This window comes from Pongo abelii, chromosome 11 (genome assembly GCF_028885655.2).
Source record: "Pongo abelii isolate AG06213 chromosome 11, NHGRI_mPonAbe1-v2.0_pri, whole genome shotgun sequence".
Taxonomy (NCBI): Eukaryota; Metazoa; Chordata; class Mammalia; order Primates; family Hominidae; genus Pongo; species Pongo abelii.
Window position 1 is genome coordinate 65291723 of NC_071996.2, and position 22568 is coordinate 65314290.

Genomic DNA, 22568 nt, shown 5'->3' on the forward strand with positions numbered 1-22568 from the left:
CTGTTGAATACAAGAAAATATAAATATATACATTTTATCTTTTATAAGATAAAAGATTTCTTATCAACCTTCCACCACAAGAAACAATGGGTATTCCAGGGGCAGATCATAGGGCATCCACTGAGCCTTCCAAAAAAGAAAGAAGGACTTATGGTGAAGGAACTTAAACCTGGATAGAAAAATAACCAGGTGTAGCATTGTAGAAAATGAATGTAAGTGAGAATTGCTATTGCTGCTGTGATTTCAGCACCTTAAATATTTAAGTGTAAATATTTAAATAGAGACGGGAAATATTTATGTTAAAAAAGAAAGCTTTTCTTTTTCATATTTTAAATCCCCACTAATACCTGGGGATTTGCCAGGTCTTTTTACTGAAAGTCTTGTACAACGTCAGTATTTTTACATTTTTATTGAGTATACTATTATCACCTATGGTAATTTGTTTTTTCATCCATCATCTCCAACTTAAAAGCTTTGATTAAAACAGTAATGTCATGATACCTCAAGCTCTAATTCCAAATGTTTCATGAAGTGTCCTTTGCAGTGTTTAGCCCACTCTGTGGTAAAGAATATTGTTTCCTTATTACCCACTCACATGATGCATGATTACTAAGTTTTTAAAAAGGCATTATTCAGGCATGTGTACAAGAATATCACTGGTTAAAACTAATGAAAATAAAAACTTGTATGGCTTTTATTATTCCTTGTGCTTTGAATGCTAAAACACAATGATCATCAATGTTGACTATGAACGGCAAATGCCAATGTGCTAGGCCTTTGACACCCTTATAATGTTGCAGAACTCCTACCTTTAGAGCACTAAAAGTAATCCTGTGTTCTTGTAGTCTTATCCTATTTGTTTTTATTGGGTGTCAAGGGGTAGTATTTAGAAAAACAGACTTTAAGGTGATGGTAGTTATCAGAAATCTCTTGCTGGCTTTTCTCTCCTTGTAAGAAAGGATAAATGCTACATACAAATATTGACATTTATTTCACATTTTACATAAAAGTCATGTTTTTTAAAGCCATGTTTATATTTATGCAAGGGTAAACACAAGGGTTCTCTATTTTTAAAAGAAGAAAAAATTATTTGATGTATTCTGAACTAACGTGAAGAGGGTAGAACTACTTAGAAAACAAGTGCATATTTGATAAAGTAAAATAATGCTATTCTAAAAAATAAATAATAATGGAACAAAGATATTAGTGGGGATTTAAAGTATGAAAAAGACAAGCTTTTTCAAGCGTAAATATTTCCCTTCTTAACCTAAATATTTACACTTAAATATTTAGGGTGCTGAAATTAACAGCAGGAATAGCAATTCTCAACAATTGTCTATTTTTAATTTACACAAGCAAAAGTTAGAATAAAAAAATTAGTAAGATTCTGAAGTAATTTCTTTTTTCTCAAATTCCTTTTTACCATTTTTGGAAGTAATTTCTTGAAGCACCATTTTTTTTTCCTTACTAAGAATGTCATATCTAAAATAATTCAACCACAAAATGTTACATAATCATTCTGATGTTCTCAAAAGGCAACAGAATCATTTTTCATTACAAATAGATGAAGGATAGTGGGATGCATTTAAGCTAATATCACATTCAGCAATTCTTCTGTGCCATTATGAAAAGTAAAAGCATTGCGGTGGATTAGACTTTCTTGTATCACAATAAAACAGAAGTTATTTGAGAATGCTAAGCAATAAACTCCATTAAGAACTCAATTAATAATAATGAAACCCTACACAAGGAAAATCCCCATCTAGAGTTCTGCCTGAATACTAATGATTTAATGCAAGAAGTTGTTGGGAGAGGGAGCTATGCTTGTGCTTCAATGAGTTCCTTACAGCCTCAGTACTTCATTATGGCCCTGGAGTTTGTTATTAACTAAATACCTGTTCACTTACTAAAATCTCAGTCTATTAGAACAAATCTTATTCATCAGTTAGCAAGAATATGATATATTCCAATATAGTGGTTCACAAACTTTAGTGTGCATCAGAATCACCTAGGAATCTTAAGCCACAGATTCCTGGACCTCGTCCCCACAGTTTCAGATTCAGTAGGTCTTGTGTGAGGTTGGAAAATATGCATTTGTAGTAAGTTTAGTAGGTGATGCAGATGGTGTTGGTTCTGGAACTAGTTTGAGAACTTCCCTGTTATTTTAATAACTTTCTAGTTTCTTTTCAAAGAAAAGACTGATAATTTCCCAATATTATCAAATATTATCAAAGTTTCCCAATACTCAAATGGGCTGGGAAAAACCTAAGCTGTTAGTCAAAGTGGTTAGTAGTACTCTAGCTGATGAACAGTTTTAAATACTAGTTGTTAGGACTAAACTCCACATTAGCTTCTGAATTAGAATATTTAAGAGCAGATGACTTTTGTTAAACTTCTGCCAAAAGCTACCTTCTCTCTCGGGTCATATTCTAAGTCTGACTTGACTTACATGAGGCCTGCAATTAATTCTCAGTGGGGTATTTTAACTCAGAATTGAGTAATTTTACTCCAGCAATCTCTCTATACCAGTGTTATCCAATAAAAATGGAATGTGTGCTGTAAGTATAATTTTAATTTTCTGGTTGCTGTAGCAAAAATGTAAAAAGAAACAAAATAAATTATAACAACATATTTTATCTAATCCAATAAACCCACAAGAATAACATTGCAACATGTAACAAATATACAGTAATTATTAATGGGATATATTAAATTTTTGTACTAAATCTTTAAAATGCAGTGTCCATTTGATACACAAAGAACATCTCAATTCAGAAGCCAAATTTTTAGTGGTTCAAATTAAGATGTCTAAGAAAAATAATAATTTTTAACACAAACATATTTTATGCTTCAGATTTTTTATTTAATTTTAATTTAGATAATAGAAAATTTAAAAATTCAGCTTCTCAGTGATACTAATCGGATATTCATTTCAAGTGTCTCATAGCTACATATGGGTAGGAGACCATCCCAAAAGGCAGCCCAACTCTATACATTTAACCATAGCATTAATCCATTTCTTTTGTCAGGAGGTTTCCCCAAGATTTCTATTTTGAGAACAAAATGCTATCCTAGCTCTGCTAAAAATAATTGTTACAATTCAATCACCAGTGAGATCACCAATTTATTCACAGACAAAATTATTTACTCTAAACTTCTCGATAGACTCCTTCAGAAGGGGAATATTTTAATTATTTAAAATGTATTCCAATTTAGTTCAATTTCCATAAGTGAGGAATTAACTTTGATTAAACTGGCAATAGACAAAAGAAAAAGTATTAGTTTGAAAGTAATTCTGGATTAGCTGCCAATGATAAACTAATCATGTTTACAATAAACTTGTAGGCATTTTTGTTGATTAAATACTTCTGTGAAATATTTTAATTGTATTATAACATTGGATTTAACTCTCCAGTCACAGAACTTTATCATCCCTATTTTACAGATGAGGAAAGCGACACTTAGAGTAATTACATACTTATAATCTCCCCAAGGTAACGCAGCTCTGAAATGATTCATTTTTGCCTGTGGAGTAGCCTAAACGCTTTTGACTGTATCATGAGATAATATAGAACTTTACTTTGTAAAAGTTTTTCATAGGCTAATGATCTGGCAGTCAAAATTATTGGCACATATTTCATTCTAATGAAAGAATCACCCCTGGAATCTGAGTGACTGTAGCAAATAGTCTTTACTTTGGTAAATAATTCACAGTACAATATTTAGCATAAAAAAGGAACAGGAACATTTATTGAAACTTGGAGTTTGGCTGAAACTTCACTTCAGATGATCAGTGCCCCCTTTTCTTGTGTTTGCCTTTTTTACTTACAGGACCTGTGGACAATGACACATTCTGTACTCTATTCCTGATCATCATGACACGCCTGAGTGTTTCCAATTGTCTAAAAAAAAATCAAGAAATGTACTCCAAAGTATTTTAAAATCAAATTAATTTCACTTTTGAAAGTAAAAGTATATCTGACACCATTAGTAAAATTAGAATAATGCTATTTCTATGAATGTGAGAATGGGTAGTTGATGAGCAAAAACATTAACTATATCTAAATTCACAAATATGAAATTTTCTAATTCACTGTCTCAAGGAACTATACAGATGTATAAAATCATTTTAAGCATTCTCCCTAAGAACAGAAACAAGACAAGGATGCCCACTTTCACCACGTCTATTCAACATAGTACTGCAAGTCCTAGAGAGCAGTCAGGCAAGAGAAATTAAGGACATCCAAATAGGAAGAGAAGTCATCAAACTATCACTGTTTGCTGATGATATATCTAGAAAACCCTACAGATGCCTCCAAAAGATGTCTAGATTTGATAAATGAATTTCAGTAAAGTCTCAGGTTAAAAAATCAATATACACAAATCAACAGCAGTGCTATATACCAATAATGACAAAGCTGAGAATCAAATGAAGAACTTAATCTCTTTTACAATAGCTGCAACAAAACAAAACAAAATAAACAAACAAAAAACCTAGGAATGTACTTAAGCAAAGAGATGAAAGATCTGTACAAGTAGAACTACAAAGCACTGCTGAAAGAATTCATAGATGACACAAACAAATGGAAACACATCCCATGCTCATGGATTGGAAGAATCAATATTGTGAAAATGGCCATACTGCCCAAAACCATCTACAGAGTCAATGCAATTGCCATCAAAATACAAACATCATTTTTCATAGAATTAGAAAAAAAGTCTTAAAATTCATATGGAACCAAAAAAAAGAGACCAAATAGCCAAAATAATCCTAAGCAAAAAGAACACATCTGGAAGCACCTCATTACTGGACTTCAAGTTATACTACAAGGCCATACTTACCAAAATAACATCTTACTGATATAGACACATAAACCAATGGAACAGAATAGAGAACCCGGAAATAAAGCCAAATTCTTATAACCAACTTATCTTCCACAAACATAAGTTGGGGAAAGGACATCCTATTTAATAAATGGTTCTGGGAAAACTGGCTAGCTACATGAAGAATGAAACTGGATCCCTATTTCTCGCCCTATACAAAAATCAACTCAAGGTTGATCAAAGACTTAAATCTAAGTCTTGAAACTATAAAATTATAGAGGACAACCTTGGAAAAACTCTCCTGGACACTGACCTAGGCAAAGAAATTATGACTAAAGCCCTAAAAGCAAATACAACAAAAAATAAATAAATGGTACCTAATTAAACTAAAAAGTTCCTGCACAGCAAAAGAAATAATTATCAGATTAAACAGACAACCCAAGAATGGGAGAAAATATTTGCAAACTATGCATCTGACAAAGGACTAGTATCCAGAATCTATAAGGAACTCAAAAAAAATCAGCAAGAAAAAAAAATAATCCCATCAAAAAGTGAGCAAAGGACATGAATAGACATTTCTCAAAAGAAGATATACAGACGACCAACAAACATATGAAAAAATGCTCAATATCACTTATCATCAGGGAAATGCAAATTAAAACTACAATGAGATACGACCTTCCTCCTACAAGAATGGCCATTATTAAGAAGTCAAAAAACAATAGATGTTGGTGTAGATATGGTAAAAGGAGAATGCTTATAAATTGCTGGTGGGAATGTAAATTAGGATAACCTCTATGGAAAACAGTATGGAGATTCCTCAAAGATCTAACAGTAGATTTACCATTCAATCCAGCAATTCCACTACTGGATATCTATCCGAATGAAAATAAGAAATTATAAGAAAAAGACATATACATGTATGTTTGTTGTAGCACAATTCAAAATTGCAAAGATATGGAACCAAGTTCAGTGCCCATCCACCAATGAGTGGAAAAAAAAAATGTGGTATGTATACAGCACAGAATACTACTCAGACATAAAAAAGGAATGAAATAATGTCTTTTAGGGCAACTGGGATGGAGTTGGAGGCCATTACTCTACATGAAGTAACTCAGGAATGGAAAACCAAATACCATATGTTCTCACTTATAAGTGGGAGTTAAGTTATGAGTACACAAAGACATACAGAGTGATATAATGGACTTTGGAGACTAAGAAGGGGGCACAGTGGGAGGGAGATGTGGGGTAAAAAACTATATATTGTATACAATATACACTACTTGGGTAATAGATGCACTAAAATCTCAGACTCACCACTATATAATTCATCCATGTAACTGAAAACCACTTGTACCTCAAAAGCTATTGAAATTTTAAAAATTGAAAAATAAAATAAATTTTAAGCTTAGCTGAGCTAACTCAATTTTAGGAATAACAGCTTTTCTCTCCATACATCACCTTCAAAGAGGAGCTTTTGGATGAAGATAATAAAATACTATTTATAAATTACAATTTATTGAGTTTTTACTATGTGCTCTATTCTGTGATGCCAGAAAATAGTAAATGCCTTTGAATGATAACTAACACACACTGTTACTATAATTCATAGATTTCCTTATCTCGATAATTTCTGGGTAGAGAGCAGGCAGTTACCAATAGCTGTCATTACGGTTAAAATAAAAAAAAGAAAATGATATGGCCTTCTAGCCCTTAAATTCTGCTACTCAGTGTTACAATTTACATTGTGCTTTAGGATATTCTCTTAAATTCAGCAATAGAAGAAACAGTAGTAGTCTCAGACAATAAAAATTGTTCTAATCTGGCAATGATAACTCAGCATTACATTAGGCATTCACACCACTAGCAATACTGGAAATTTAAATGGAATTTGTGGTTTCAGTAAATCTGAAGTTGTGGAAGTAAGGAGTAGTGATTTTTTGTTTTCGTTTTTGTTTTTTTATTAGGTCAAACAGATTTAAAAAAAAAAAGATAATTTGTAACTAGATTAACTCAAAGTATAACAGAAACTAGCTGGTTTGGCCATTATATAGATTAGGACATAATCTATGCATTTAAACAGTTATGTTGGAAATCATTAAAATAAGGAACTTTAACAATAGAAATAGAAACTATAGTATAGAAATAGAAAGTAGAGTAATAAAAATACTACTGAAATAGAAAAGAAGAAATTATAATATCGAAATGCAATCGATGACCATTAGATACTCTTTTGCAAAAAACAAAAACAAACAAACAAAAAACAAGGCTAGGTGTGGTGGCTCAAGCCTGTAATCCCAGCACTTTGGGAGGCCAAGGCGGGTGGATCACTTGAGATCAGGAGTTCAAGACCAGCCTGGCCAACATGGTGGAAACCCATCTCCACTAAAAATACAAAAAAAAAAAAAAAAAAAAACCACAAAAACAAATTAGCCAGGTGTGGTGCTGTGCAACTGTAGTCCCAGCTACTGGAGAGGCTGAGGTATGAGAATCACTTGAACTCAGGAGGCGGAGGTTGCAATGAGCTGATATGGTGCCACTGCCCTCCAGCCTAGGCAATAGAGCAAGACTCTGTCTCAAAAAACAAAAAAACAACCCAACAAGACAAAACTCTAAAAATATTTACCTCTAAGGGTTAATTTTAATAGGAAGTAGAGATTCTGATACAAGTTTGTGGCTTTTTTGTATTTGAAAAACAGTCTAACATCCCTCTGTACGCTGAAGAATGATGACATGAAGTGGAAAAGTGATTTTTCAATAGTTTATAAACCATGAGCCTTGAAACTACATACCGTTTATAATCTTTTCATCCATTTATCTGTTCTTTTTTTCTGAAAATATTCCTTGAATGCCTGGTACAGGGATTGGAGCCCCTATGGATACCAAAATCCATGGATGCTCAAGTCTGATATATAAAATGGCATGATATTTGCATATAACCTACACACATCTCCTGTAGTCTTTAAGTCATCCCTAGATTACTTATGAAACCTAATACAATGTAATGCTATGTAAATAGTTGTTACACTGTATTTTTCAATTTGTATTAATTTTTATTGTTTTTAAAACATATTTTTGATCCATAGTTAGTTGACTCTGTGGAGGCAGAACCTGGGGATAGGAAGGCCAACCGTTCCATAAATGCCAGACACTGCACAAGGCTCTGGATCTATGGTGATGGTCTTGACCCCACAGAATTTTGGGTATGGAGGAAATTCACCAGGAGTTGTTACAAAGGAGTTCATCTCTGTGGAGCAGAACTGAGCTTCAAAGGGACAGAAGAAAGAGTTACTTTTGACTACATACTATATCGTCTGTTCAAATTTTGTTTTTACTAAATTTGTATTAACTTTTAAGTGATTTATTAATTTTTAAACTTAAAAACTGTCAATTCACATGTTAAGACTAGGTAAAGATGAAATTCAACAGTGGAGTACAAACTTTAAGGGAGTTTGAAAATATGAATCACCGTCTTGATACTCTATTTGTTCAGTTTACTTCCATTTTGGAATGCACCATACACACACATGCATATGCAACCTGTGTGTGCATATATATATTAAAGATATATGTACATATACATACATATAATAAAATAATACTAATTATATTTTTCATAAAGAAATTTTGGAATTAGTTTTCAGTCTCTAAATACAAGAAGCTACACAATAGAAAACAAAAGGCAGAAGGGTTCCAGGTGCAAAACAGTCAGCTGCTGCTGAATTTTGGATGGGATAAGTAATCATGTTAGCTCTAACTTGTACAGTCCGGTGTTTCTCTGCAAACTTCAGGGTTTGGAGGGTGAAGACTGTTCCATACACATTTGTAATTAGTCAGTATCCACTGACAGACTTTTCTAACTTATTAAAAATTGAATTTTACAGACAGAAATCTGAGTCACAATTTAGATGGAGTCATTTTCAAGATTCTTCAACTGAGAGTTGGTTTGACTTAAGATAATTATTTTCATTGACAATATGACATTAAATATATATCGTGATATAGAATTAAGACATTATTAAACCCTGTATTGTAGAAGACAGAAAGTTGAAGACAAAAATTTACCTAGCAACTGCCCCCACCCTTTTCTTGAGGGAATCTGAATAAAAACATTAAAATTGTATATCAGTTTAAGTCATAGGTCTGTTAACATTCTTCAGCTTCTTGTTTCTTTTGATGTGAATTTATGAAGAATTAGATTATTCAGAAGATGCCTTTTTTTTAACTTGCAACACTAATAAATATCAGGATATTTTAGAAATTATTGTTCTGCCTCTTCCTCCTAGAGTAATACACAAGCTTTATTGATATGTAACCTAACCTCACTAAAGGTAAAGCTTTGTTCAGTACTTTTGATTCCCGTAATAACTATCATTGTGCATTTTAGTAAAAAATAAATGTCAGACTTGAAATATCAGAAATATATTTGGGGAGAATAAAACTATTGGATCTTGTAAGAATTAAAGTTTTATAAAAATATCTTTCTTTTAGGACAAGGATAACAGAAATATAAATTTTTCATTTCACATAAACATTTCTAGGTATTCTAAAGGTAGTAAATATATAAGCAAAAGATAATTTTCAAATTTTCCTTATTACTGACAGAAGCAGAAGTACTCTGACACTAGAATAACATTAACTCATTTATTTGATTTGTAAAAGTTTTTATAATTTTGGTTGCTATCAATTTAAAGATTACAGAATTCTTTTATAATCATATGTTCTCACCTATTCTTAATATAATATACATTTATGATCAAATAACATCTATGATATTCATTTTATAATCAAATAAATTAAAAACAATAGAAGTTATACTTTACACATACAAAATAAGTTTATTACACTGGGGATACACTTCTGAAGTGGAAAGAAAAGTGAACAAGTGAACAAGTGAATGAAGATAAGGACTGGGTGTCAGCAGAAATTCTGTCAGGAATTTGGCATCACATCGTAGGATACATGCAACACACATAATAGAAACCAAATGAAATAGGAAAGAGAAATGTTTTATACTGCATTTGGTTTGAGTAGAGGTCAGCTAATATTAATAGGAAAGTTATGTTTATATTTATATTTGCATTTCTCACCTATCTTTAGCCTTTAGATCTGCTCTCAGTCCCCATTACCTTATGCCATCTAACTGATGTTAGATAATTTATGCCAGAAAGCACCCCTCTTGGGAGACTTGGTGAGTAAAAAACTATTTTTTAAATTTTAAAATGCTTAACAGACATGATTTTATGTGTGTCACTTTCTTTTTAATCTGCATATATCACAGTGCAGAATGTTAAAAATGAATTTAAATTTAGTTCTAAAATCTGATGCAATATGTGCCTCTAAAACTTAGTGTCCTAGTTTATCTTAAAATACAAACCTTCTTTTCGTAAATTAAGTAAAAAAGTATATCACATTATAATTGGTCAAAAAACTAATTATGGTAAAGTCCGCTCTCCCCAAAAATGAGAAGTTAGCACAAAATATTTCCCTTTTTATATCAGAAATTTTTCTATTTTTAAATAACACATTTTAAATGAATTCAATCTGACATAATGAGCCTTCAGATTTGGTGGCAGCAACTTTTATGATGAATGGCTTTTCTACAAAGTAAATATAATATAGATGCTGGTCTTATGCCCTCTAGAACATTAGAGTCATGAATTGAATACTACGAAGTAAGACAGGAACCTGAAGGCATGCATACTTTTCCATTTATTCTTCATTAGATTTTATTTAAACATAAATTTTAAAAAATCTGTCTAGCAAGTTATTGGAATAATCAGAAAAGTGCAATAAAGAGGACTGGAGAAAGGATTGTATTTGAAAATATTATAAACAAATAGAAAGAAAGCTAAACAACATTATGAAAAGGTTAAATGCCAGAGAAAGTATATTTAACACCAAACACTCATTAGGTATCGTGTTTGCCAAAGGTTTCCATGAGCCATCTAGTTTCCTCCTTCTGGCAATTTTTTGATACGAGTTTTAGGGTTCCTATTTTACAACTAAGGATTTTACCCAACATCACATGACTCAAAAATATTAAAGCGAGGGTTTGTATCTAGGCCTCAGAAACTAAGTTATTTTTGTTTCATCACATAAATCTGGCAATTTGAAAAATAGGAAACATAGGGCTATTCTCAACGAGTTTATAAACTAGATAGAAAAGACACAATTTACTGTTACAAAACCATTTCAAAATCAGCAGAGGATTAGGGGTCATCTTGCATGGCACAATTGTCCTTTGGAGGAATTGGGTATTTTTAAGAGCTAAAGTTGGCAGAGACGTCTTCATGATTAAAAGAAACTTGAACTAGAAAAATATGACTGAAAACTCAGAAACTAGCACTGCATGCTTACAGGGCAGGCGTAGACTGTTCTGGACAAAGTGGATGGGGTGAAGTATAAAGGGGTAAAAAAATTAGATAAGTTGGGCCTCTTCAAACCATGGGCTCATGACAGAAATTCAATATGGGGGCTCAAGTACTTTATCTTTTCAAAGAAATAGAATAAATTATAGTGTAAAGATTGCTTTAGAAAAATTGTTTCAATTATGTGAGTGTACAGCACACGTGTGTGTGTGTGTGTGAGAGCACACACGTACACACACTAAATTGAAATATAAAATATATTTTATCTGGTCATGGTTTCAAAAGCTTGATAAATATCAGGGTGCAGACTAGAGGTAATGTATGGGATATCTGGAAACTTAACACCACAGCAGAGAATTTAGACAGGAAGCAGAAAGAAAAGAGAGGCCCCTAAATATTTGAGGAAAAGTGACACAGTGAAAAAACACAGCCAAAGTGAGATAATAGACTAGCAGTTAAATATTAATGCAAGATAACTGAGGGATGCAGAGACTGGCATCTGCAGGGACAACCAGGAGGCTGGTGCAGTCATCTAGTGAGTGATGAGGATCTAGATCCAGGGTTGTGGTTAGAAAGAAAGCAAAAGTAGAGACTGGCTTTTCAGAGCACAAACCCACAGGATGATAATTACCTAAGTAAAGGAGGAATAAATTAGAAAGGACATGAAGCCCCTGATCCTATATGCCAAGAGGAATGGGAATTTTTGGGACCAGTTTAAGGTGAGAATTATTCCAAGGAGAAGACAAATATGGTTTTAGCCAAGTTAATCTTGCAGTGAAGCTGAAATAACCTTTAGACATTAGGATATAAAGTGCTTCATTATGAGTGAAGAAACAGTTCTACAGGTAAGGTTTGAGAAGTCAAAGTACAGATGAGAAATCAATAATAAAAGAATTGAGATTCAAAGACAGTAGGAAGTGAGAATCAAAAAAGCAATGGAGGAAAAGGACATTGCATTATCAAGAAAGCCAAGAAGAGAGAGTCAACCAGAGTGTATCTCAGGAAGGACTAGATGACCTTGGAGTAACTGGTGACCTTTCAAAGTACAGTTTCACTGGGATGGCTAGAACTCAAAGATTCCTGGAACTTGAGGATGAAGAATGGTGAGCAAATGCAAGGAGAAGATGAAAAAAGTTGTTAAGAATTTTTACATGGAAAGGAGGGGACAGGAATCAGAGTAACCATCAGGAAGATAATAAACCTCTCTATTCTCCCTCTGAAATTTCGGAAATATATTTGCATGTTCGAAGTCAGATAGAACAAAGACTATGGAGACAGGGGATTGGAAATGTTGAAGGTAAGAGGCTAAGTCAGAAAATGTGTGTGTCTAGTTAATATTAGATTACTTCTCTCCAGAATCCAAGCAGGCCCAGGAATGGTCAACCCACTTTAACCTTCAGTTCAAAGAAAGGTGACACAATCATGGATAAAAAGGAATGCCAAATGTGTACTCTTCTGCCTGCCAGAATCAGATACATTCCTCAATCAGGTACACTTCTCTATATTTGTGTACACAACAGTGGTCACTGAAAACTAGGGAAGAAAACTTTATTAGAGGAGCTGTAAAATACCAGACTGCCATCAAGGGTGATTGGTGAGGCTCATTAAAACTTGGTGAAACTTCTAAAATCTTTGGGTTAGCACTTTACCTTCATCATTCATCCTCTCCCAATTATTGATGGGGAAAGCTGTAAAACCACTGAGGGATTTAATGATTTTTTATCCGCTATCAACCACTGCTCACACAGCTTTACAAATTTAACAGTTCACTCAAATTTCTACTAAGTCTGTCATTAGGAAAATTCCTTTTAATATTTGTATTCTCTTTTACATTTTTACACACTAAATATCACAGACATATTTAATAAACCATGCCCTAGCTTTATTTAGGATTAGAAGAAATGAGTTCCAGTGAATTGTATTGTCAGTTATACTGACATTTACTTCCAAGACTACTAACTTCTAAACTTCATTTACTAAGAAACCTCTAAGTGAACATGATAGAATAGTTCATAAAAATGTCAAAGCTTTTTTCTTTGACTAGCTGATATTGAGACAAATAAACTAAGGTCTTCCATAATAATATGTCTACAGTAAAAAAAAATGAATCACTCCATTAATACATTCTGATTTTTAATAAAGAATTTGAAATGCAGAAATCTGGAAATTGGACAATGTGGATCCTGGTTCTGATGCCAAGCGACCTTGAGCAATTGCTTGGCCTTGGTTTCAGCATTTACAAAATAAAGGCTGTTGAAAGAAAAGAGGGAGAGGAGGAAGTAGGAGGGAGAAAAAGGGAGGAAAAGTGGCAGATATACAAGTAGGTTTGCAGGAAAGTTGGTTAGTCAGGTGGCATTTGGGAGGCAGCTACTCTGGGCCAGAAACCATTGGCACACTTCCTAGAAAACATAATAGATGATTCTAATTCTTTATCATCTTAAAATTTTGTGATTCTGCAGCATTTCATCTCTAGATAATATTGTTTTCAATCGACTCAAGGATGGAAATGCCATTATTGTTATCATCTTGTTTTCCACGAGGCTTAATCTGGTTACTTCATCAAAGAGACAAGGTGTGGAAGGCAAAATAGGCCTCAAGTCTTCGCTTCTACTTCTGGAAAAGTAAATCTGTCGTTTGGAACAAAGACTTGTTATCTACAGAGTGGGAGCTCTTTCATCTGTGTAACTGTCAATATATGGTTCTCACACAATAAGATGTAATGAATTCCAGCACTTCTGCCTTTGTTACAGAGACTATTAGGGTGTCCTGCTATCAATTATTCATCACTCTCGCCTCAGCTCCAAATAGAACAGTAAACAGACCCAAGGAATAAATATTCTTCACACCGAAGAACTCATCCTTCTACGATCATGGTGTCTAGCTTCAGATAACCCTCTTGAACTTATGCTTGTCAGAGATTTCATTGGCATGCTCTCTTTTGGAGGGAGTGAGCAGCAGTCTTTTTGTTGTTGTTGTTGCTACTGCTTTTTAAATATTCTTCTATTATTCCAAGACTTCTACTAAGTCTGTCATTAGGAAAATTTGAAGCAGTTTTCCTACCTACTCACTCTCCATTCTAAGACCACGTACTTATTTTCCTTACATCTCAGCGTTTTGTTTTCCTACATTTGAATTCCTCCTCCCCTTTTTTCTGCCTCTGCATTTGTCTGTTACTTTGCCTCCCCCAGTAACTGAGTAACAAATATGAACTTTGTCTTTTTACTCCAAGAGTCATATTTTTTTTCATAGAATAAGTAACCTCTTCAAATATTTCAAATTTAAAGACCACACATCTTAATCTAATGTTCAGTATAAAGGAGAAGATATATTTTACCCCTCAACTTCTTCTAAACATTCTGGTTCAGTTTATAATAGGAGGAAAAGAATTATTAAAACTTAGCCTTCTATTGAAACTAGGGAAGCTTTAAAGATTACAAATAGATATAAGTAATCAGAGTAATATTTAAAAATGAGACATGTTTTTTCCCACAAAAACATAAATATGTGTTCAATAAGCTATAATGGCTTATAACATAACACAATAATTAGGATGCAGTTCAAGCACTCCTTGTGAGTAAACATTCTGTCATAAAAATCTTATGAAGTAACGCAACTCTATGTGAAGTAGGTTTTAGATGTGATTTTGAATTGATTTTGAAGCTATTAAACATACAGAATAAAAGAAAGTGAGAAACAATAAAACCTGGATCAGGAAGCCCTGATGGGTTATGCAGACTGGAAAGCAAGGGGCAGATAGACACCGAGGAAGACACTTTATGTCAGTCTCAAAAGTCAATAAAATGTTAATTGTGCATCTCAGATATGCTTGTCTCAGCTCTAGCAGCCACAAATCAACTTTTCTTTTAAAATGTATTTATAAATACAACCAGTACCATCTCTTTGGCACAGCCATATTAATCACAGTTTAACCATACACTTAAACGTGCTTTCTTTCAGTCTTCCAACAAAGTTCTGACAACTAAATTTCAGGATTATGATGAAGAAGAGATCCATCTGACCACATAAGTAGCACACATGTATCTTTTGGATTACATAATTAGATTTCCTCACAACCTCATTCTCCAGTTTAAAAAAATTTACTTAGAAATCTGCCTTACGGCAGGGTGCGGTGGCTCACACCTATAATCCCAGCACTTTGGGAGGCCAAGGCGGACAGATCACCTGAGGTCGGGAGTTCAAGACCAGCCTGGCCAACATGGAGAAGCCCATCTCTACTAAAAACCCAAAATTAGCCGGTCGTGGTGGCGCATGCCTGTAATCCCAGCTACTCAGGAGGCTGAGGCAGGAGAATCACTTGAATCCAGGAGGCGGAGATTGAGGTGAGCCGAGATCGTGCCATTGCACTCCAGCCTGGGCAACAAGAGTGAAACTCTATCTCAAAAAAAAAAAAAAAAAAAGAAAGAAAGAAAGAAAGAAAGAAATCTGCCTTACATTCCTATCATTTCAGTTTCCTTTCTTCACTGACTATGTGTTTTGTTTTAGTTGAAATCTGTATCAAAGAAAAATTGACTTTCATTAAAATGGTCATTTCTGCCCTTTCCCATAATAGAATCTGGAAAAGTACAAACAGAAATCAATAGAAAGTACCCTACCCTGAAGGGCTCAGAGATTATTGAAGATCTATTTGCCACTTAAGAATAAGAATAATGCCCCTAAACAAAACTTGATACATCACTTCCTAACATAGGAAAGAATTAAATGCAATTAGTTTAGATATAGTTTTAAGAGGATGAAATACTGGATTAAAAATTCTGATTCATCACTGTTATAAGAAATAAGTGTGGATAGTAAATATGCCAACGTGTAACAATAGATTTAGTTTGTTTGAGATGTTGCTAAAATATGACAGGAAAAGTGGGAAAAATAAACTAAACCAATGGCTTGTCAGTATGAGTAGCCCTGATTTCCTAAATCATGAAAATAAATCCTGGCTACTATATCAGGATATTTCTAGTATCTTTCAATGTTGAAATTTTTTTTTAAAAAATACAGAAATGAATTGTAAACTGCTATAATGAAAATTCAACTAACAAAATATTAAATACAAGCCAATTTTCCTATACATAAAAGTAAAAGCCCAGAATTTCAAGAATGTATTTTCCTTTATACGCATTTATTTGTCTTACTAGGTCTGGATAATGATCATGTGGTTATAGAAAAAATAATCTGGCCCTGAAAGTAAACAGTGACCTTATGGAGTGAAAGTTCACAGACAGTGAAATGCAAATTTATACAATGTGTTAAATTTGAACCAATGCATAGACTCAAGTAACCAATACCCAATCAAGATGTAGAATATGCCTTCATTCCCCAAAATTCTTGTGTGTTCTCTTCTAGTCAATCCTTAACCCCCTGTCCTAGAGGCAACTACTCTTTTGATTTATATCATCATAGTTTAGTTTTGCCTAATCTTTAGCTTTATGTAATTAGAGATATGCAATGCGCATTCTTTTGTTTCTGGCATTCTTTGCTCAACATGTTTTTGGAAATCATGCATTTTTTGTATCAATAGTTTATTTTTGTTTATTATTGATTGGTGTACCATTGTCTGGCTACACCACAACTTAATTTATCTATTTATTAACCTGCTGATGATAGACTTTTAGGTTGTTTCCAGATTTAGGCTATTATAAATGAAAACCACTATAAATATTTCATATAAATTATTTGTGGACATATATCTTCATTTTTCTTAGATACAGACCTAGAAGAGAAATTGCTGGACCATATAGATGTATATTTACCTTTATAATGAAACAGTAAACAGTATTTCAAATGTTTATGTCATTTTTTAATCTCACTGGCAATACATGAGTCTCCATTACTCCACATCTTCACCAACATTTGGTGTTCTCAGTCTTTTTAATTTTACCTATTCTAGTGGGTGCTAATAGCATCTTAATTTTAAATTACACTTCCATTTTCATGTGCTTATTGCCCATTGTGTATCTTTTCTTGGTGGAGTGTCTACATAAGCCTCTTACACCTGTTTTTATTTGGGCTGTCTTTTCATTACTGATTGTAGACACACACACATATATGTATATATAGAGAGAAATGGACATATTTAATATATATGCACATACCTGTAGAAAACAATTTCTTGGTCAAATTAATGTATTAAATATTATCTGTCAGTCTGTATCAGTTTTTATTTTCTTAATGGAAACTGTGTATATACATATATACAGTTTTTATTTTCTTAATGGAATGCTTTGAAGCGCATCAGTTTTTAATTTTGATGATGTCATATTCATTATTTTTTATTCTTATGGTTAGTGCCTTTTGTATTCTTTCTTTGAAATATTTACTTGCTCACAGTTACAAAGATATTTTTGTTTATATTTCATAAATTTATAATTTTGGCTTTTATATTTAGGTATGTAATCTAAATCAAATTAATTTTTGTACACAGTATAATGCAGGGGTCAATATTTATTTATTCTCATATATTTTTCCAGTTAATGTAGCTCATTTGTTGAAAAGACTTATTTTGGTACTTTGTCAAAAATTAAATCATATATGTGTGGATCTATTTTTGGACTTATCTTGTCCCATTGATTATTATTTATTTATATTATGCTGATACCAAACTGTTATCATTATTATGGCTTTACAGTAATTCTTAAAACGAGGGGCTTTGAGTCTTCAAATTGTGTTCTTTTCCATGTTTCTTTGGGTTATTCTAGATTCTTTCCATTTTTATACAAATTTTTGAATCATCTTTAGTCTGCTGTAATTTTGGTAAGGATTGCAGATCAATTTAGGAAGACTGGACATCTTTTAAATATTTCAAATTCCAATTCATGAATATGGACTATTTCTCCTTTAATTTCTCTTAGCCATGTTTATGATTATTTTATGATATAAGTCTTGCACATTTTTGTCAAACTTATTCTATTGGTGCTATTTACAGGGTATTGTTAAATTTCATTTTTCAAGTTTTTTTCACAACATGTAAAACATGGCATGACAAGTGACCAAAGTTAACCCCACCAATTACGGGGTAAACCAGCATCAAGTGCTTCTAGTGATGCTCAAAGTAGGACACATCACTTATTTATTAAACCTGATGAAAATCTACAACTTAAATCACATCAAGAGGATTCATCAAACAAATCCAAATTGAACATTCTACAAAACAGTGAACCTGTACCCTTAAAGAATATCAATGTCATGAAAGACAAGAAGAGCTGCATAAGTAATCCAGATTAAAGGAGACTAAAGAGACATGACAACAAACTACAGTATGATACTGCTTTAATCCTGAACTGTTAAAAACAAATGATCTAAAGGACAATACGAGGAAATTGGAAAAATTTATAGAGTCTATTAGATAGTAGTATTGTATCAGTGTAACATTGCCTGAATAATTAAGTTGTGGTTATGTTAAAGAATTTCCTTATTATTAGAAGATAAAATATTGAAGCATTTAAAAATGAAGGGTCTGTATCTGTGCAAATAAATTCAAATGGCCCAGCAAAATAAATAAGTAGATACAAAATAGCAATGTGTATATACATAGATGACACAGACAAAATGTTCAGAACCCTAAAGCAAATGAGGCAACTTATAAAGAATAGCTGAATCTACTCAAAGGTTATAGGAGGGTTTATTATAATATGTTTGCAACTCTTCTGTAGGTCAGAGTATTTTTTGAAATAGAAATTTTAATTAAAATGATAGTAGTAAAGTTAGGTATATGGATCATTCCTTCCTGTAATTTAGGAAGAACCATGCTAATCTGGTTGCCACTTGAAAGACAGATTTTCTTTTGAGTTGCTAAGGATTTCTATACTCCTTGGCTTGTTATGCTTAGTTTGGAGGCAGGACAATATTTCCCTGGAATAAAGAGTTGGAAAAGGCAGAGTAGTGAACAAGAATAAATGGCTCCTAAACTAAGAGTATAATGTGCTATTCTTTTCTAATAATATTCACAAAGGCTAAACTGAAACTAATTCTGAATGAAAGCCTATTTGCTGTTTTTTGGATGTTTGTTTTGTTTTGGTTTTTGTATCATCTTAGTTCATCAAAAGGAAAAATACAACATTTTTCAGCTGCAAATATAAGCACCCACAATAATGCAATGTCCATCCCCACACATTACATAAATTCTACAGTGTGTTTGTTCGGGTATTTATTCCATAAACTTTTTTTTTTTTTTTTGAGATAGAGTCTCGCTCTGTCGCCCAGGTTGGAGTGCAGTGGTGCTATCTCGGCTCACTGAAAGCTCCGCCTCCTGGGTTCACGCCATTCTCCTGCCTCAGCCTCAGGAGTAGCTGGGATTACAGGCGCCCAGCACCACGCCCTGCTAATTTGTGTGTGTGTGTGTGTGTGTGTGTGTGTGTGTGTGTGTGTGTGTGTGTGTGTGTGTGTGTATGTTTTTAGTACAGACGGGGTTTCACTGTGTTGGCCAGGATGGTCTCCATCTCCTGACCTTGTGATCTGCCTGCCTCGGCCTCCCAAAGTGCTGGGATTACAGGCGTGAGCCACCATGCACGGCCTACTCCATAAACTTTTACTGAGCAAATACAAAGTGAAAGGTACACCATAAGTCAACAGGAAAATAGGCAATTAGGTGTGAAAGGTATAATTCCTTATACCTCCATTGACTTTGCCTACATCTTTTTGGTACTATTTCATCACATACAATGACCTCAACATTCAAGGGTAATTTAAAAGAAAAAATTAGTTGAATCTGCAAAAGAAGGGAAGGGAGAAGATATATAGTGGCTAACTCGTGTTTTCTTTCTTTCTTCCTTTTTTCTTTCTTTCTTTCTATCTTTCTTTCTTCCTTGGATTGTAACTCTGCAAAAGCTAAATTTGTTTACAAACTCAATTTTCACAAAGGTAATTTCCCTTATGTTTGTATTAGATCTGCAAAAATACAAATATGAGTATACCAGCTATATCACTTTCCTTTAACTTTCCTCTGAGAAATAATTTCTTATTCCTTAATTTTGATTTTTTGATATCTGCACTTTCCTCTTGAAATTTGAAGACATCATTTTCTACTTAAACACATGAGAACTAATGAATTTACTTTATATTACAAATCTGAATTAATTCATTATTCTTTATTGTTTTTATTAGAATGTTAATAACTTGCTGCTTTAATGCTAGCAGCCCCAGCTTTTTCAGGGGTGTCCGTCCTACTTAATAAACATCTTTTGGACAACAAAGGTTACACGCAATACAAGGCTAATTTTATCACTGGATTACAAATAGACTAACACATATGACTAAGGCCTAATGGAGAGTCCAGACAGAAAAAAATGGCTCTACACATACCCTATCCACACCCGCACTTTAACAGATTCCAAGATAAACATCCTTTACAAAGTCAAAAATATCCTGTAAGGGACTGTTGCCATTCAGCAATGAACTCAATCTTTTTACCTTTAGTCCATTGCTGTGCTCATGACTTACTATGGTTCACAAAATGGTTAAGGTTAATTCTCTTTACTAAGAACCTTCAACATGGAATTTACAGAGGGATTGGTTGGCAGTCTTATTTGAAAGAGGTCAGAAGGTGCCATTTATTCTTTAGAGGAATTCTGACTCATTTCTCCAGATTGCAAGATACTGTCTTTGTCTACACAGTAAACATTTTAGGCATCACAAGAATGAGTGGCTACATTTTTAAACTCACTGGTTTGGAAAGCCTAAAAAGTGTTCATGAAAACTCTGTACTGTAGAATGGCATACATTTTGAAAAATGTCAGATATAGTTTGTATTCAGAGTGTCTACATATCCAGTTTGCCTGGAACAGTCCTGGTTTTTTCCTAGCCCCTTGGTACAATTTGTAAAAACTTTATTCTTTCACTTTAAAAAGAATCTTGCTTTGGATAATAAATCATATGATCATCTTAACTGTGGTGCTTATATTTGGACATTTACATCTACATACTTTCTTCAAAAGATAGGTTTACAATTATTTTTACATCTTTACTTTCAATACAATTTATCTTGGTTCTCACTAAATCCTGGGGAGTGGAGGGTTGGACTGAGTTTACACCTCACTGTGAGAATTGAGGAACTTTTACTTTCAGACACAGTGGTTTCTGAAACACCATTACTGAAATTGTTGTAATATAGCTGAAAGACAGCTGTACACAGAGAAACTGGGAGTCCAAGTTGTCCAAACTGCTGATATTTTCAATATAGCCACACCTAAAGTGAGTTTCAGTGTTCAAAATTAAAAACAAATTAAATCGTTCAGAATTTGATTGAGGCCATAATCTCCACAATAAAGCCCCTAAAATTTTACATTTTAAATTTTCAAAAACTGCTGCTAATTTCTTCTTTGACCTATGATGTCAAAATTTGTTTTACATTATTTTACTCAGCCACAGATGTGGGTGCAAACTTCATTTTGAGCAGGACACTCAATAGGCATAACAACTTAATATATATTTTAAACCCAATTCCTTATCACATTTTTTTATTATTTTATTTAGCACTTCTATTGCATTTACTGGGTACCTGGAGCTGTTTTAAGTGCTTTTACAAATGTAAACACAGTCCTCACAAAGCTGAATAAAATAGGTTCTATTATAATCATATTTCCCATTCCACTGATGAAGAAACTGAGGACAGGGCAGAAAGGTAACATATCACACAATGTGTATGTTCCAGATTTGGACCTAGGCAACATGACTCCAGTGTTCACAGTATGAAACACTAGACTATGCTCCCTCCTTATCATCCCCTTCAAACAGGTAAGGAACTACTTTCACTTTATCAAAGAAGTAACTAATAGATCAAATGGAAACTTGGTTAAGAGAATGTGTCTAATGTTTCAAATCATTCAATTATTTAAAGAAACTATTTATTGAGCAGCTACTCTGTGCAAGGAATTGTGGGAAACAGAGGTGAATTTAAATTATTTCTAAAACCCTCCAGAAACCATATTAATCAGATCATCATATAGCAATGGTTTTTAAACCTTACAGTGCATGGGAAACACAGGTATTATAATGCCTGTTGCTTCTAAAGGAGAATAGGATTGAGGTGTCAAAGGCACAAGCCCGCACTCCTGTACAGCTGGAGGCAGATGTTTAATTGCATTTAAGGAAAGAAGATTACAAGCCTCCAAGATTAAAACATTTAAATGCCTAAAATCCAGAAACATTTCACACTTTGCATCAAGGGGAGACCTGACTCCACATATGTGTGTACTGAGTGTGTCATTGTATCTACGTGAACAAGAGATGGGCGAGGTGGTACAGTAGAGTGCTGAGCACACAGGCTCTAAAAGAAGACAGTCTGCACTCAGATGGTAGCTGCTATGTACTACTTTTGTAGTGTTGAGGAAGTTATTGAACTTCATCTTTTCAATTTGTAAAATG

At 33.4% G+C, this 22568-nt stretch overlaps 1 protein-coding gene and 1 long non-coding RNA gene across 8 annotated transcripts in view; one reads left to right on the forward strand and one right to left on the reverse strand.

Moving 5' to 3' along the window:
* LOC129058011 (uncharacterized) overlaps positions 1-21939 on the forward strand; it is a 51033-nt gene extending 29094 nt beyond the window's left edge. Inside the window, exon 3 of the long non-coding RNA XR_008522820.1 lies at positions 21856-21939. This is a non-coding gene — a long non-coding RNA (uncharacterized LOC129058011). The remainder of the gene's footprint in view (positions 1-21855) is intronic.
* KCNH7 (potassium voltage-gated channel subfamily H member 7) overlaps positions 1-22568 on the reverse strand; it is a 482617-nt gene that overhangs the window by 444324 nt on the left and 15725 nt on the right. The window lies entirely within an intron of this gene.